We start from the raw sequence: 17,530 nt of genomic DNA, 5'->3' as shown, positions 1-17,530 counted from the left end.
AGAGAATAAATAAGTTAATGTGTGAGCATGTATGATGATCAACCATATATGAGTTAATTGAACCAACCAATTTGATTAACTATTATTACAAGTCTTGCTTGATTCGAATTGAACACTAGTAAATTCTTTGATTTAATCAATTGATCACTGCTTGAATTGATTTATTTGCTAAAGGATTAGTAATAGTGAACATGAACCTAATCACATTAGAAATCGGTAATTGATGATTTATTAATCCATTGCACTTGCCACGAAATCAACCATAGGAATAAATGAATCAAATCTAAACGTAAGTCTCTTTAATATTATTAAATCTAGTTGTCTTTTGCTTCTTTTTATAGTTGTTAATTGTTCTTTGCTAAGTGTTTAGTAATTGCTTAAGTTTCTATTCTTGCAAAACTAGAGAAAAACCCCTTTTAATAATTGTTTTATTTAGATCATATTAGTAATATTTTAATTGTTTACCGTTCCCTGAGTTCGATACCCTACTTGCCTACACTAAACTGCTAATAGATAGGTACACTGTCTTCCATGTGTTTGTTTTTGTGTTTGAGTTAGTTAGGATTAAAACTAGTACATTCTACACATATCAAGTTTTTGGCGCCGTTGCCGGGGAACAACTCTAAATAGCTAACTTTATTTGCTAGTGTTATCGATCCTTTGTGTGAGATTTATCTCACATAAAGTTACAAGTTTTTCTGTTTTAATTTTCGTTTTTAAATTTTTTTCTGTTTTTGCGTTGAACTCGTCCAGTGCACTTCTGAACACGATGAGTTCGTCGTGTTTCTAGTTTTGTTTTCATTTTTGTTCGTTTTACGCGTAATTTATGTTTTTTTAGGAAGTTTATGACCCGGAACTCCAGTTCTTCTATAGTTCCATCCTTGGAAGATCTGGAATCAATTCTTCACAAAAAGAATAACAAAGCAATCGCGGAATCAAGAGATTTTGAGAAAACTCAAGACGAGAAGGTGGTGGATTACGAGCCCAAAACACCTAAACTTGAAGAAGAAAGTGACATTGAACCAAAAGAAGAAATGGCAAACATTGCAAGAGGACACTGGGCCAGGTCTTGTGCAATCCGCCATTCCGCAACAAACTTTAAATTGAAGGGTCACATCCTCAACCAACCGAAGGACATTCGGTTCTATGGAAAGGATCACAAAGACACATACAAGCACATCGATGAGGTCAACGACATTGCCGACTACTTCAACATCCCCAATGTACCTCGTGAGACTGTATTGCTTGGGATGCTTCTGGTAACCTTCAAGGGAGCTGCAAAAGATTGGCTAAAAGCACTACCTCCAGGATCGATAACTATTGGATTAATGTCTAAGTCCATAACTATAATTGGTATGTACTTGACCTGATTGGCATGGTCCATTTGGGTTGCATGGCATCAGAACAATTTGGATAGATTTTTGTGAGAAAAGGATATTTATGATTTGTTAATATATTATAAGTCCTAATATATTAATATGAAATCATATTATTTAATTATTATTGATCAAGGATTAATTTGGAATTAAATTTGTGATCAAAAGGAGACTAATTAAATATATGAGGATTGATTGTGTAAATCATTCATTCTTATATATATGGGCTTATGACCCATAGTTCTTTATGTTGGGCTAAACCCATGGAGTAATCCATGGATACTCCATGGAGGTTTTAACCCATGGAGCATGAAGAATATGGAAAGACATGAGTTACATGGTGTAACCCTAATAGCCACCATATATAAGGACCCCATGGCTCAAGTAATTAGCACTAGTGTGTGTACACATGAGGGCTAGTCGATTTGAGCATAGGAACCTTTTCTCTCAAGTTATTCCAAGATGTTGGTGATGTTGTGTGAACCATTTGAGGTGTCACATTTGAGGCACTAGACTCTTAAGCTCCATGGAATCAAGCTACAACAAAGAGGTATGTAATTCTACTAAAATTTATATTATATGTACTTCTTATTATGCTAGTTAGAACAATACCTTGGAAAATTGATATTTGCATGTATAATAGAGAAAACATAGATCCAAGGTATTTAGGATTGCATGTACACCATAGGAGTGTTAGAATGCTCAAAACCCTTCAGTGGTATCAGAGCCAATGCTTGTTTTCAATTATACTTGATGCAAATTGCTGAAAAAGCTGAAAAAATCGATTTTCTGGCTGTCTGGGCACTGGACCCGCCGAGTCCATGAAGAAATTCATCCTACTCGTCGAGTAGGTTCATACAATCGACGAGTAGGAGCCCCTGACAGCATATTTTCGAGTTTTTTGGCTGGAATTGGACTAGGAACATTACCCTAAACTGTTTTTGAACTTGTAAACCTGTTTTTGATGAGGTAATGTTCATGCTAATCCAATTTCATAGATAATTGTCAATAGATTCATGTTTTGTATTAGTTTAATCGTTAGACTAATTACATGAAAAGTGTTTGATTTGAATTATCTTGTTCTTATGAGTTAGCTTAGATTAATAGAAAAGTTATGAGATAATGTGTTTTCAATCCATATTGATCTAAAAGTTATTCATAAAATGCGTTTTTGTAACTTGTTCTCAAGTTATATGAAAAGTCACATTTATGATTTTTAAAACTCATAAGATTTCCATAAGTTATGAAAAATGGAGAGTCTAATTTTTAAATGTTTTAAAGTCTTCCATAACTTGTCCTCAAGTTATGGAACTTGAAGAGTTTTTCATTAAAACTACTTTAAACACATAAGTTATGGAATTGAAAAGTTTTTGAATAGTTCAAAACTTGCCCTCAAGTTTTGGAATTTGTAAAGTTTCGCCTCATGAATACTTTAATTCCAAGTTAAGCCCTTAGAGTTTTAAAAGTTAAAATTCAACCCTTATACTATTATAATATTAATAGTTAATAATTATATATATATGTATAAGAACAAAGTCAGTCTTAACATTAGTAGGCCTCATTCACGAAGCTGGTCTATAAGGGCGGTATAAGGTTACTGCCTATAAAATGGCAGTTTAATGGGTGTCCACTCTCACCCACCGCTTCCTTGACTGGTGGAGGGTCGTTAGCCGAACGGGTAGGACAAGGACTATAATTCTCCCTTCATTAAAAGTATTAATGATAAATACTAAGTAACTAAACCTTTTATAAATTCCCAATCTTAGTTACTTAGGAAAATGTGAATTTGGTGCTAACCCATGAAATTACACTTTGCACTTTGCTTAAGTCGTTAGTGGAGCGTGTGTGGTTAATCGGCACACTAAACTGGATTTAACAAGGTAGGCAAAGGGTAACTTAATGTTTATCATAGTATCGGTGGAGCGCGTGTGGTTAACCGACACATCGATTGAGTGGTAAATATTAAGGGTACCAAGTATATTTGCATGGTTATTCACACCTTGTTTTGTGATCCTCGACATCCCAGTCACAAAATTTGAGAGGGCACAATCAAGATTGAAACATGCCATTGAAAAGTTCAATGAATCTCAAAAGATCTAGGAGTTTCAAATCCAATTAAAACCTAATAAATTATTTCGTTTTTCATGGTGGAAATTGGTGAATCGTCATTCGCCTACCTTCAAATATTTTATAGCTTGGATTACGACATCCCTCTTCCAAGTTATAAAAGTATTGTGTTGGGTCCTAGCCTTAATATTTCATATTGGGTGTGATATTAAGGACTTTAAATCAACTAACTTGAATATCTCCCATTGTAGATGTCTGGTTCAGACAACTATGATATTCCCAAAGCCCTAGGAACAAGCTTTCCTAATGAAGATGATGTCCCATGGTTGGTTCATGGAAATCATACTTCTCTTCCTTCATCTCCTCTAATTATTCTCCCTAACCCACAAGTTCAAGGTCACTCAAGCCCTATTGGCAAGCAAGGTCTATGTGTGCTCACATCTTGGAGATGAAGTCACATATTGACAAGCCGGGAGAGTTAGGTGTCAAAGTCTTGAGGAAGTTGGATGTTCAATCACTTCCCAAGTCACATAGTGAGTTATTTAAGGACTACTGTGTAAAAGACTATGACATGACCCTTAATGATCTTATCTATTTGCTTGGTGCTGCTGAATCAACAATGATTTGGAGCTCTGGTAAAGCAAATTTGATTAGTAGATCAACTTCCCAAACTACCATGGACATTGACAAATGGTAACATTGGATATCTAGAAAAGCTTTTTCTTCCCAATGGAAAGGGATCGCCAATAGTCAACTCGGTTGACCAAATGGTAAAGAGAAAGGCTAAGTCTGAGATAGTCCTGTGTGCCATTCCCAAAGCGTCCATATGTTTCTGTTGCCAAAGGAAGGGGCATTGGTTGCGAAGCTGCCTTAACTACCTGAAAGATCTGAGAGAAGGTCTAGTCAAAACGTTTGACTCTGCTTCAGGTAAGTCCACTATCTAACTCTATTAAGTTCCTATTTGGAGATTCTTATTACATCATGTGACTGGGTCACATGTTGAATTTCTAAGAATCAAAGAAAAGAGAGGAAGCTTCAAGAAGAGTAAGCTGATTCTGATCGCGAAGATGGATTTCGATCGCATGGTTCGGTGATCAGAATTTTTGAGCTGCTGCTTAAGAGTTGTGATAGATTGCTTAGGAATAGATAACAACATAGTTTTCATATGCATTTGCATTGTAAGGATAAGTTTTTCCGCAAGTTTGAAAATAAAAGAAAATTTTTGATTTTATTTATTTTAAGTATCCTTACAATGACATTTGTGGAAAATTGTTGTTTATATGATTCCATTGATAGCAACATTGGAAAATGGATTTGATTCTTTCATTTGTGGTAGTGTCATAATTTACGAAATAAGGAAAGATTCTCATCACCCAAGTTTCAGTTGGATAGAAACTTGGAATCATGCAAGTTGTATTGTATGATGAATGAGAATTTTCATCTTTGGAAAAATTAAGACTAATTCCTTGTTCACATGTATATGTGAGTCAAGTGAAGGACTAAGGGATCGAGTACATATTCTTGTGCACTGGTCAAGTCCACCACAAAGATCGATAAGACTATTTGTCATGATTTACTAAAGTTTAGTAAATATGGTTATACTTACAAGTTTAAGTATAATTCTAAAACATTGGAAAAGTTTTGATGTATGGCAGAACGAATAAGAAGAATCAAATTAGGCAGAAAGATAAAAGTTTCTCAAATCTGAAAAGATGGGAGAGTACTTCAGTATCATGTTTTGTGATCATCTTAATGATTAAGAAACCATATCGCAATTGGTTCTCTAAGGACATCTTAGTGCATTCCTATGGCTAAGAAGAGGAATCGTGAAATGTTGAAATGGTTAAATCAAGAAGACGAGTCATACTTCGTTCCAAAAGAAGTCTTAGAGTCATACTCTAAGATTGTAATTTGAGTGACACATCTTAAAGAAGGTTTAATAACACTTTTCAAATGTAAGAGTAAAATGTGTTCTACTCTTGTACATTTGAAATTGGGTAAGTTGTGATGTTTTGGATAAAACAGAGACCAACTTAGGCCAATTGTGTGAAGTGTTTGTCTTGATAAAGAATCCGCACTATCTCTTGAATATTTGGCAAGTGGGTCTTATTTGTCAAGAGGATAGTGAGAGTCTAAAAGATCTTGAAAGAGTCTAATCAAGAATAAAACCTGTAGTTTATCACTAGCACACGACTTGAGGTTTATAACCTATCGTGTTGACATATTCCTATTTCTATGCCCATTCTAGTTAAAGTTGGCTTTTCATATGAGTTCTGAGAGTTCTCAATTGGTTGCATAACAACTTGGAAGCAATGGCAGGCCCTTGTGCTGCCAGGTGGCAAGAAGTTAAGACTACACAAGTTCAATCCATATGAGTTTGGATTTGTCACTAACCTTGTCTTGTGATTATGGTTTTGACAAATTCACATGGATATGAACACATACACCACAAAATCTAAGTGTCATAAGGTTTCTCTTCGATTCATGAAAATGATGGTAATGAAACGCTTTCACTGAGTAGATTTTAAGTAGATAGCAATTGTGATATTTGCAATGTCAAAGTCGTTAGTGGAGCGTGTGTGGTTAACTGACACACTAACATGGACTTGTGAGAAATGGCAAAGGTCTAAACAATTGAGACTATGATTACGACATCCCTTTTCATAGTTCTAAAATTGTTTAAACACACATATGAGCTATCTAAGGGAAGGTGTATGACTTTGATAACGTTTTATCAAAGCATCTCGTATCAGAAATATGAACTTTGGTAAAAAAGTCAATAAAGTATTGATTTCTAGAAGTCCAGCTGATTTCTGAGTACATGTCAAAGCTAGTGGGAGCATAAGCGTTATGCTAATAATCATCATGTTAGTGGGAGTATGATAATTATAATAAGTGTTGCAAGTTAGCAATGTTAATTATAGAAAAACAAAAGTTCAATTGGGAAAAGTTGTTTTTGCTATAATTAAGGGAGAGGAAATTATACTTCATTTCAAATCTAAAAGTTTAGATCGTGAGATTTTAATCAAATTTAGTCAAGTATATATATGAATGTTATGTTGGAATGGCTCAACATAAGGAAATTCTATATATGGGTCCATTATTTGCGTTCTAAAATTCGATTATGATTACGGCATCTCTTTTCATAATCTGAATTATGAGAACTTGGCAAATAGAAATAGAAATATTATAGCAAAAGACTGGTCTAGTATCATGTCTTTATGTGAGACATCATGAATCGTGTCCCATATGCCTCGGGTATAGGGTCGATTGCATGTGCTATTATGTTCATCTGTTCTAAATTTTTCCAAATGCCTAGAGCATTAAGAGGGAAAAGTACTAGAACTGGATGTGACTGAAGTGATTAAGCAATTGTCGAGGACAATCTAAGGTTTACCAAAGATTGGTTGCTCGGGGACACTTGGAAGTATAGTGTTAATTTTTGGAGATGACCATATTGACATAGTCTGAAAAGAGGCAACTCTTGTTCAGAAGTGATAGTCAAAATAAGAATATGGAAATATTCCCATAGGTGGAAGTTATTCATTAAATTTGTGTAAGATTAGGAAACTTAATGCAAGAAGGATGTTCAAAGCAATGTACTTTGAATTTGAGACTTCGTTTCCATGGAATGATATCCATTGGAATACTCTGTAATGACCGTTGATAAGTCTTTGTGACTTTATGCATAATCACTACAAGAGGATCAATGCATATAAGTTTAAAATCTAACAAGATTTAGGTAAATGGCAGGAATTTGGAATTCTTGTATTTGCGGTAAGGATTTGGGATTGTGAAATGAGTATCATTGGAATTATGTTCAATCGATCTATTTCACAGAGTAAAAGATCATAGACAAACTTAGTGTGCATACTTGGTGTATGGCATAACTAATGTTTGGAAAAACATAGTGTGCATACTTGGTGTATGGCATGTGTTGGGGTACAAAGTTTTCCTTGAATGACTTTGTAATGTTTGACTTTTGTAAAACCCACTTGCATGTGGAGTATTAGCCTTGTGACACATGAGAGATAGAGAGTGAGAGAGAGACATGTAAACACCTCTATAAATAGTGGGTTCATACCACTTATAGAGGTGTGCTTGAGAGATGTAAAAGTGAGTGTGTAAGTGTGTGTTATTTATGTAGTCTAGATCTAGATCCTTTTTGTGTAACACCATATACAATCAATACATCTCTTGAACACCCAAATCACCATGTTCAGTGTGCAAACTTTAATTCCGCATGTCAAACCATGTTCTTATGTCACTACAATTGGTATCAGAGCGGGTCTTCAAGATCAAGGTGATTTTTGAAGAACGATTCTCGGTTTGGCATATTTTGTCGCAATTTGAACAAATTTTGGTGAGTCTCTCTCTATGATCTCTCTTAATCTCATTGAATCGTGCGTTGCGTTTTTGATTTGTGATCGTTTGACTCGTTGGATCAAATTTTTTCTTGAAAAACCCATTTGTTGTGATCCAATAATTTTTTGTTGATCAAGGTCCGATCCAATCTCACATTTTGTTGTTCGAAATGATTCTCAATTGAAATTGTTTGTTTAAATCACGATTTTATCCAAAAATTATTTTGATTCATTTTTGGATTTGATATTGGTCATATTCGAAGTCACCCAAAATTCATCTGATTCTTATCGTGAGCCCAAATTCAAGCCCAAAAATCAATTAATCTGTTACTGTTCATCAAATTTGAGCCCAATTACATGTTAGTTGCTGTTTATGTCCAATCTTCTAAGCCCATGATTCGATATTTTATCACAAGGAGCCCAAAAAATTATTCAATCTGAGTGATATATTCAAGTTGTGTTCGTTCATCGTAATGTGCATAGCTAACTTGTACGTTCTTGACTTTCCTTGTTATCAAATGTTCTTGAGTTCCGATATCGATTTGGTGATTCTGAATAACCGATGATTAGAGATTGTTTGAAAACTTGTGAATCGGTTCTATTCTTTTTGTCTTCAATCTCTAAATCGATGAGGATCAAGTTTTGGCTAAGAAATCGAACAGTGAATCTTTGATTTTGATGAATATTGATGAAGAACACTTCAATAGGATGAAGAACAGTTGGTTGAACTTGTTTTGATCTGAAATTGGGTATTGGAGTCTTTGATTTAGTGTTTCTTGCACTTTGATTTCGAAAAGTCAATTTCAGAAAAAGTCAAAATCGATTTCTATTGGTTGATTCAGTGAATTGAAAGTTGAAATTGGTTATTACAAATTGTTTAGAGGCTGTAAAAGTCGAAATCAGGCTCGATTTGGGATTTAATTTTGAAGTTGGATGGATCTTGTTCTTGATGACGGAAGCTACGATGTCGATACGTTCGTATGATTCAGTAACGAAACTGATGTTATGATGAAATCCGTTTTGTGGGTTGATGTATTCGAAGGTTTGTGGAATTGGAATCTGAACGATTTCGAATATTTTGAAGCTATCGATGTCAAGGATCAAATGATTGGAATCGACGAACAAACAGGTCGATGGTTGATCGTGATTTTAGAAATCGAAATATTTGGTTTTGATTTCGAAGATTTGGTGAGTTGAAATCGATTGTAAAGTTGAAATCAATCGGTTTTGATTTAGATTTTAAAAGCGAAGCATTGAATGTTGATTTGGGGTGATATTGGATTTAGATGAACGAATGGAATTTGGATTCGAATGGTCTTGATAGATGGAATTTTTTTTTGGAGTCGTAGTGTTGTGATTGATTTTGGATTCGGTGATTAAATATTCGAAATTAGGATCAGGTCGATCGATGATTGATGAACTGTATGGGTAATTTGGGATGTGATATCGAAAATGTTGGAGTCTGGATTCGTTCTTGGAATGATTGGAATCGATGGAAACTTGGATCCATTGACGAACAGATGGTCGATGTGGAGTCTAAGTGGATATTGGAATCGATTATGCGAAGTTAAGGTTTAAGGAAATCAATTTTGGGGGTCCATGTAATGAAAAGAACGAAGATTTGGGATAATAGCAGACTTTGGATCGTCGATATGAGAAGGAACGAATCGTGAATTTCGTTAGTTTGGGGGTAAAGAACGAACTGGGAAAATTCGATTCAGAGGTATTCAGAGGTTACTGTTCATTAAGAGGCTTCGAATGCTTCGAAATCGTGTGTTTGGATTGTGATTTCGTGTGAGTTGAGGAAAAAGAAAGAAATATTTTCGAAAATGGTCCTTGAAGATTCGCATGTTTGTCACCTGATAATTTCGTACGAAGCAAGGCTTCGTATGAATTGATTGAAATTTCGAATATTTTGATCAAAAATGGAAAATTTTCGAAAATCACCCCTAAACTTTCGAATATTTGGCAACCTCATCAATTAATTGAAGTTTCGAATGTTTGACACTTTTCACCCAAATTCGAATATTTTCTGAAATTTCGAATGTTTGGTCGACTCTTCGTATGTCTGGAACACAAATGGCAGAATTTTTGAAAATAGTCCCTGAGGCTTCGAATGTTTGGCAGTTCATACCCAAATTCGAAAAAGGACTGTTTTTGCTGAAAATTGAAGAAAATGCATTTCAAGCCCCTGCAGTTTGTGCAAATTGACGCTTTCTACCCAACTTTGGAAAAGGGGGAGAGTTTTGCATATTTTGCTGTTTTGGGCGCACCGGGTCACTGCAGAATTTTGAAATTGACAATTTCTACCCATTTTTGAGAAATTTTGTCAAAGGCGATCCGTGAACGAAGCTAAAAATTCAATATTTTTTTGATTTTCCGGATTGAAGCTCAAAGTTTATGCCACATGTTAAGGGGGAGTTTTGACACGAAAAATTCCGAATAGAGCACGTTCTCTTTCCTTGCAAGTTTTATAATCAAGTTTCGATTATAAAAAGGGGGAGAAATTTATATGGAAATTCGAACTTGAATTTTTCATATTACGCGGATTTGACGACCGAAGTGACCTTAATTTTTGAAGCTTACAAAATGATGAAATTGGAAGTTCGGAAGTGGTGTATTCGAAATGGGTTTGGTTTTATTGAAGATTTTTAGGGTGTGCTTTATGCTCAACTTTTGGTGATCAATTTGGAGTTTGAGAAGCTCGTGATCATTCGTTGATGCTCGGTTTGTATGGTCTCACATCCTAGAGCCCAAATTGAAGAATCATGGAAGAATTGAAGATTGAAGTTCATTTCGACATGTGTCACCTTTGAGGCTCGGATCGCGTAGTTGCTCGATTTTGGAAGATTTGAAGTGGGTCATTCATTCCTAACTTTGAGGGGGAGAATGTTGGGGTACAAAGTTTTCCTTGAATGACTTTGTAATGTTTGACTTTTGTAAAACCCACTTGCATGTGGAGTATTTTCCTTGTGACACATGAGAGATAGAGAGTGAGAGAGAGACATGTAAACACCTCTATAAATAGTGGGTTCATACCACTTGTAGAGGTGTGCTTGAGAGATGTAAAAGTGAGTGTGTAAGTGTGTGTTATTTATGTATCTAGATCTAGATCCTTTTTGTGTAGCACCATATACAATCAATACATCTCTTGAACACCCAAATCACCATGTTCAGTGTGCAAACTTTAATTCCGCATGCAAAACCATGTTCTTATGTCACTACTATGGCATGACTAGTGTTTAGAAACCATAGTGTACATGCTTGGAGCATGGGACAACTATTGTTTTAATTCAAGTATAAAGTTGATAATTTGAAATAGTATGCAATGAATAATGTGTAATCAATATGGTGATAAATAAAAGGTGTTCTATTTATATTCATAAGTTCTGAGACCATATTGGATTCGATTATTCTTTTGTTTCACTTTGCATGTTTTGACTTCCAGAATAACTAGGTCGTTCTTCCTGAATGACTAAGTTATTCAAACCATCCACAATCGGTCATATGTTGGAAGTAGATATGAATCAAGACTGTCATGAAGCTGGTTTGTAGATGTCCAAGGTAGTGGACATAGCAAGAGTTGCTACAACATTCATGAGTGCTCATAAGTTCTGAGTATTGGATTAAACCCACGCTCATTTGACTCACTTCATGGATTTTATCACGAGTGATCATGAGACGATAATATCTTATATTTTCAAACCTAGAGATATGAGTTGTTGCCTATGAGTTGGTTATACATTGATTGTACGAAAACACATTGGTAGCTCGATATTATAAAACGTGCCTTTGTGTATGATTCAACAAGTAGTAGAATAAGCATATGAGTCGAAGTTTATCCATTCCTTTTACCCTTAAAGGGATAAAAGCGATATTTGTGGGCCCCTCGATGATTTAGTGATGACACCCCGAAGTGCTTGGCCAAGCCTGGACTGATTTGATTTGTTCAATTAGTCGGTCGTCATAAATCGGAAATCGGGAAACAAAAAATGGACAGAGAGAATGATTATAATCCACGTCTCAGTCCATATGATATCTAGAATGGAGGAATATATGATCCCTTATCTAATGGACGCGTCATTGATTTGTTCAGAGTTCGACATCAGCTTTTAAGAGCTACGACTGCTAGTCGGGTTTTGAAGTCATACGCAATAATAGTTTTAGACTTGTCCAAGTGGGAGACTGTTGGATTAATGTCTAAGTCCATAACTATAATTGGTATGTACTTGAACCGATTGGCATGGTCCATTTGGGTTGCATGGCATTAGAACAATTTTGATAGACTTTTGTCAGAAAAGGATATTTATGATTTGTTAATATATTATAAGTTCTAATATATTAATATGAAATCATATTATTTAATTAGTATTGATCAAGGATTAATTTGGAATTAATTTTGTGATCAAAAGGAGACTAATTAAATATATGGGGATTGATTGTGTAAATCATTGATTCTTATATATGTGGGCTTATGACCCATAGTTCTTCATGTTGGGCTAAACCCATGGAGTAATCCATGGATACTCCATGGAGGTTTTAACCCATGGAGCATGAAGAATATGGAAAGACATGAGTTACATGGTGTAACCGTAATAGCCAGCATATATAAGGTCCCCATGGCTCAAGAAATTGGCACTAGTGTGTGTACATATGAGGGCTAGCCGATTTGAGCATAGGAACCTTTTCTCTCAAGTTATTCCAAGATGTTGGTGATGTTGTGTTAACCATTTGAGGTGTCACATTTGAGGCACTAGGCTCTTAAGCTCCATGGAATCAAGCTACAACAAAGAGATATGTAATTCTACTAGAATTTGTATGATATGTACTTCATATTATGGTAGTTAGAACAATACCTTGGAAAATTGATATTTGCATGTATAATAGAGAAAACATAGATCCAAGGTATTTAGGGTTGCATGTACACCATAGGATTGTTAGAATGCTCAAAACCCTTCAATAACAACATGGAAAAAGATGCGTGAAGAATTCATAGATCAGTTCTGCCAACCATCCAAAGTAGCGAAATTGAAGAAAGCAATTGAAAATTTTGAACAATAAGGAGGCAAGTCACTCTATGAAGCATGGGAGAGGTACAAAGGGTTGTTAAGAAATTGTCCATAGAATGACCTTAATGTTCAACAAGAGGTCTCCATCTTCTATGATGGAGTGAATGTTACAACTAGGCAGCTCCTTGACTCCCATGGACCACTCACGAAGAAGGCACCAACTGACATCAGAAGTTTGATTGAAGAATTCTCTAAACACTCAAGAGAGTATCATAACCCAAGAAACGACTCAACTTGAGGGGCGGTGAACTCAGTTTCAGATGATATGGTGGCAATGATAGATAAGTTGGATAGCATTGATCGTAGGATGACAAAGATGGACCAATCCATTCATGCCATCCGAGTGGGTTGTGATAATTGTAGCGGGCCCCACCTTACCAAAGATTGTGACTTGGATGAGAATGAAAACCAAAAATCTCAAGTATGTTATTCAAGCGGGGATAGGTTTGATGAAGACTGGAGGAAACCTAAAAAGGAATGGCTACCATATGATGAGTATAAGAAGGCTAAGGGGGAAAAATATAGGCAAAAGACGTGAGGGTTTTATCAAAGAGAAGAGCCGGTTCAAGAAAAGAAGTCGGATTTTGAAGATATGCTTACACAATTTGCATCCGCATCCGAGAAGAGACACAATGAAACCGATGCGACGATACGAGAGCAAGAAGAAATGATGAAAGAGCAGAAAACATTGATGAGAAATAACCAAGCCTCTATCCTTAACATCGAGAAGCAACTAGGGCAACTTGCACGGTAAATCAATGAGCGGTCAACGGGCAGACTTCCGAGCAACACCGAGCAAAACCCGAGAGTGGCTCATATAAATGCAATAACAACAAAGTTTGGGAAAATTTTCACTCCTATGATACCAATCAAGAACGAAGAACCAAAAATGGTGCAGGAAATAAAGAAAGAAAACAGTGAATCGCAAACAGAGGACTCAACTCGGGGAGTTCAAGAAAAGAACTCGACGTGTTTTTCACCTGAAGAGAAAAATAAACCTCTAATCAAACCGTACCAGCCTCCATTGCCATTTTGTAACGACCCAATTTTCAAAAGAAAATTTTCATTTTTAATTAACCAAAATACTTTCCACAAATCATGAAATCCCAAATACAATTGTTTTCGAATTCGTAACAATAACAATTTTATTTCAAAACATCAGAGTGTCCCATAAAATGCCTGAGAGAGAGTGCACGCCGTGCCATCAAGCCTTGCCCTTGCCCTTGGGCTCAGATGTACCTGAAACAAATCCACAATATGTAAAGCTAATGCTTAGTGAGTCCCCCAGAGCATGCCCCACACGCAATCCACATAACACATATCATATTAGCTATAAAAGCTACATATATCACATAAGCCATGCATACAAACATATAAGGATGCCATGAGCTCCTCCCAAGGTCTTACTCTAAGATGCCATGGGCTCCCCCACACGGTCTTACACCTAAGTACCATGGGCTCCCCATGGTCTTTAGCGGGAAAGCCATGTGCTCCCCCACATGGTCTTACATCCAAGTGACATGGGCTCCTCCCATGGTCTTTACTTGAAAAGCCATGGGCTCCCCCACATGGTCTTACATCCAAGTGCCAGGGGCTCCCCCATGGTCTTACATCCAAGTGCCAAGGGCTCCCCCATGGTCTTCCCTACAAGTAACACAGATATAGCTAGTATAACGCCAAGCATATCTAACTATCATACCACATATCTATACACAACAAGTATATCAAATATCACAAAATGGGCCGGCCTTGGTGCCTTAGACCCATTGGTATGGTGAGAAGACTCACCTCTCGAATGCTGAACTGTCAAGCTAAGATCCGATGAATCCCACGCACTGCTCCAACTCAACTGTCTATAATCATCATGTGATTAACTTGTCACAAACCCAAAATACCATAAATACTCTTAAAGTCAACCCTAGTCAAAGTGAAGGTCAACAGTCCATGTTAACCTCAACTCGTCGAGTGCATCCAAGCAACTCGTCGAGTTCCTCCCGAGTCCAATCCATTGAATCCATGTCAACTCGCCGAGTCACTAAAGTGACTCGTCAAGTTCATCAAATGTCCAAACAACCAAAAGTTCATGCAGTCCCAAAACCCTAATCCTTCACTGCATTCATTCAGAATCTCGAAAACGGGTAAACCCTACCCGACTCGTCGAGTCAACTAAGGAGCTCGATGAGTTCCTTTAGTCCCTTTTGTGTTCAGCCCTTTTTGGTGGGATCTAAGGTCCCAAACTCCATATCCAACCTCCCCTAGTGCAGTTACCATGTAAAGTTGCAAACTTTACATGCATGCAAGGTCTCACAAGGCTAAAACATCCAAACTAAGCTTCCTACAAAGTTTTTGTGCATGGAAAGGGCCTAAACTGGATAAAATGAGCAACTTTATGTCATTGGGGACCTAGAGAGGTCCAGATCTAGAACCATATCCTTGTGATAAGTCCAGATCCGAGTATGACTCCATTTCGCACCAAAAATGGCCATTTACTTCCAAGAAAGGGGATCTAAGCAACTAAAGATCAAGGTGGTAACTTTTTACCTCTAAATGGATGCTCACAACCAGTAGATGCCGAATCCTAAGCCTTCTCTTCTCTTCAAGCTCCTCAACCTTCAAGTTTCCTTTTCAAAAGTACAATCTTTACTCTCTAAGAATCACACACACTCAAGGAAGCTCAATAATGAGGCTAGGGTTTCTTTCTGGGCTATAAGGACGATGAGGGAGGCTACAATTGAGCCATAAGTCCTTTAAATAGGGTGCAAACCCCTGAAAATTAGGGTTTCTCTTTACAGCGCCTACTCGTCGAGTCTGGCCCTTCCGACTCGTCGAGTAGAATCCAAATCCCGCGTCCTCATAATAGTCTCTACTCGACGAGTTGGAGCACCCCAACTCGCCGAGTCCATGCACAAAACCATAAAACTTAGATAAATTAAATAATACCTGGAACAGGTGTTACAAGTCTCCCCCACTTGAACTAGACTTCGTCCTCGAAGTCTGCTGGCCCAAAAAACTCCGGGTAGTGGTCTCGCTTCTCGTCCTCTGGCTCCTAAGTCCACTCGGAGCTCCTGCGGTGCTGCCATTGCACCTTCACGAACTTCACTTCCTTGTTATGAAGAACCTTGGTCTTCCTATCTAAGATTGCAACAAGCCTCTCAATGTAGTTCAGGCTCTCATCCACCTGAATTTCGTCCAGAGAAACGACTGCGGCCTCGTCGGTGACACACTTCCGAAGCTGTGACACATGGAAGGTGTTGTGAATCTGGATAAGCTCCTCCGGCAGATCCAAGCGATAGGCCACCTTGCCCACCCGGGCCGTAATCCTGAACGGTCCTATATATCAGGGCCCTAGCTTGCCCCTCTTCCGAAACCTGATGACTCCCTTCCATGGTGACACCTTTAGTAACACAAAGTCCCCCACCTGGAACTCAAGATCCGATCGCCGCCGGTCAGCATAACTTTTCCGACAGCTCTGCGCGTCCTGCAGCCGGTCGCACACCTGCTGAATCAGCCCAGTAGTCTTGAGCACTACCCCAGTGCTCCCCTTGACCCGATGTCCAACCTCGCCCCAACAAACCAGGGTCCTACACCTCCGACCATAAAACATCTCAAACGGGGGTCGGTCGATACTGGCATGGTAACTGTTATTGTATGAAAACTCTGCCAATGGAAGGTACATATCCCAACTCCCTCTAAAATCCAACACACATGCCCTCAGTATATCCTCAAGTGTCTGGATCATTCTCTCACTCTGGCCATCTGTCTGGGGGTGCTACGCCTTGCTAAAATACAACTGAGTGCCCAGTTCCTCGTGGAACTTCTTCCAGAATCTAGATGTAAATCAAACATCTCTGTCAGAGACTACCGAAACTGGCACCCCGTGTCTAGCCACCACCTCTCGCACATAAATATCGGCCAACTTTTCAACGGATATACTCTCAGAGATCGGAATAAAGTGGGCACTCTTAGTCAACATGTCCACAGTCACCCATATGGCGTCCACATCCCTCGTTGTCCTCGGTAACTTCGTGATGAAGTCCATAGTGATCTCCTCCCACTTCCGCATGGGAATGGGTAGCGGCTGAACCTTGCTATGAGGCCGATGATGCTTGGCCTTGACCTTCCTGCAGGTCAAGCACCGCTCCACAAACCAGGCGATCTCCAGCTTCATGCAGGGCCACCAGTAACTCAGTCTCAAATCTCTATACATTTTCGTAGCCCCCGGATGTATAGAGAACTTGGACTTGTGTGCCTCCTCCAATATCTTCTGTATCACTCCTCCAGTTACCGGTACCCACACCCGGCCACACTGTGTTAGAAGGCCACGACTATCCTTAACAAACAAGGGATACTGCCCCCGAATCCGCTCTATCTTCCAGTTCTCCTTCTTCACACCCTCGACCTAGGCCTCCTTGATCATATCCAACAATGGAGAGATCACCGTCATCCTCAAAGAAACGTTCCCAATCGGGGAACCTGCCGCCTTGCGGCTCAAAGCATCAGCCACCATGTTGGCCTTCCCTGGATGGTATAAGATCTCATAATCATAGTCCTTCAGCACGTCCAACCACCTCCTCTGCCGCATGTTGAGGTTCTGCTGATCCATCAAATACTTCAAACGCTTGTGATCAGTATAAATAGTGCACCGTACTCCATA

The sequence above is a fragment of the Lactuca virosa genome, chromosome 5 (assembly GCF_052849685.1).
Source record: "Lactuca virosa cultivar CGN04683 chromosome 5, Lactuca_virosa_CGN04683_v6, whole genome shotgun sequence".
NCBI classification, from domain to species: Eukaryota; Viridiplantae; Streptophyta; class Magnoliopsida; order Asterales; family Asteraceae; genus Lactuca; species Lactuca virosa.
Note: the sequence above shows the minus strand (reverse complement) of the source record.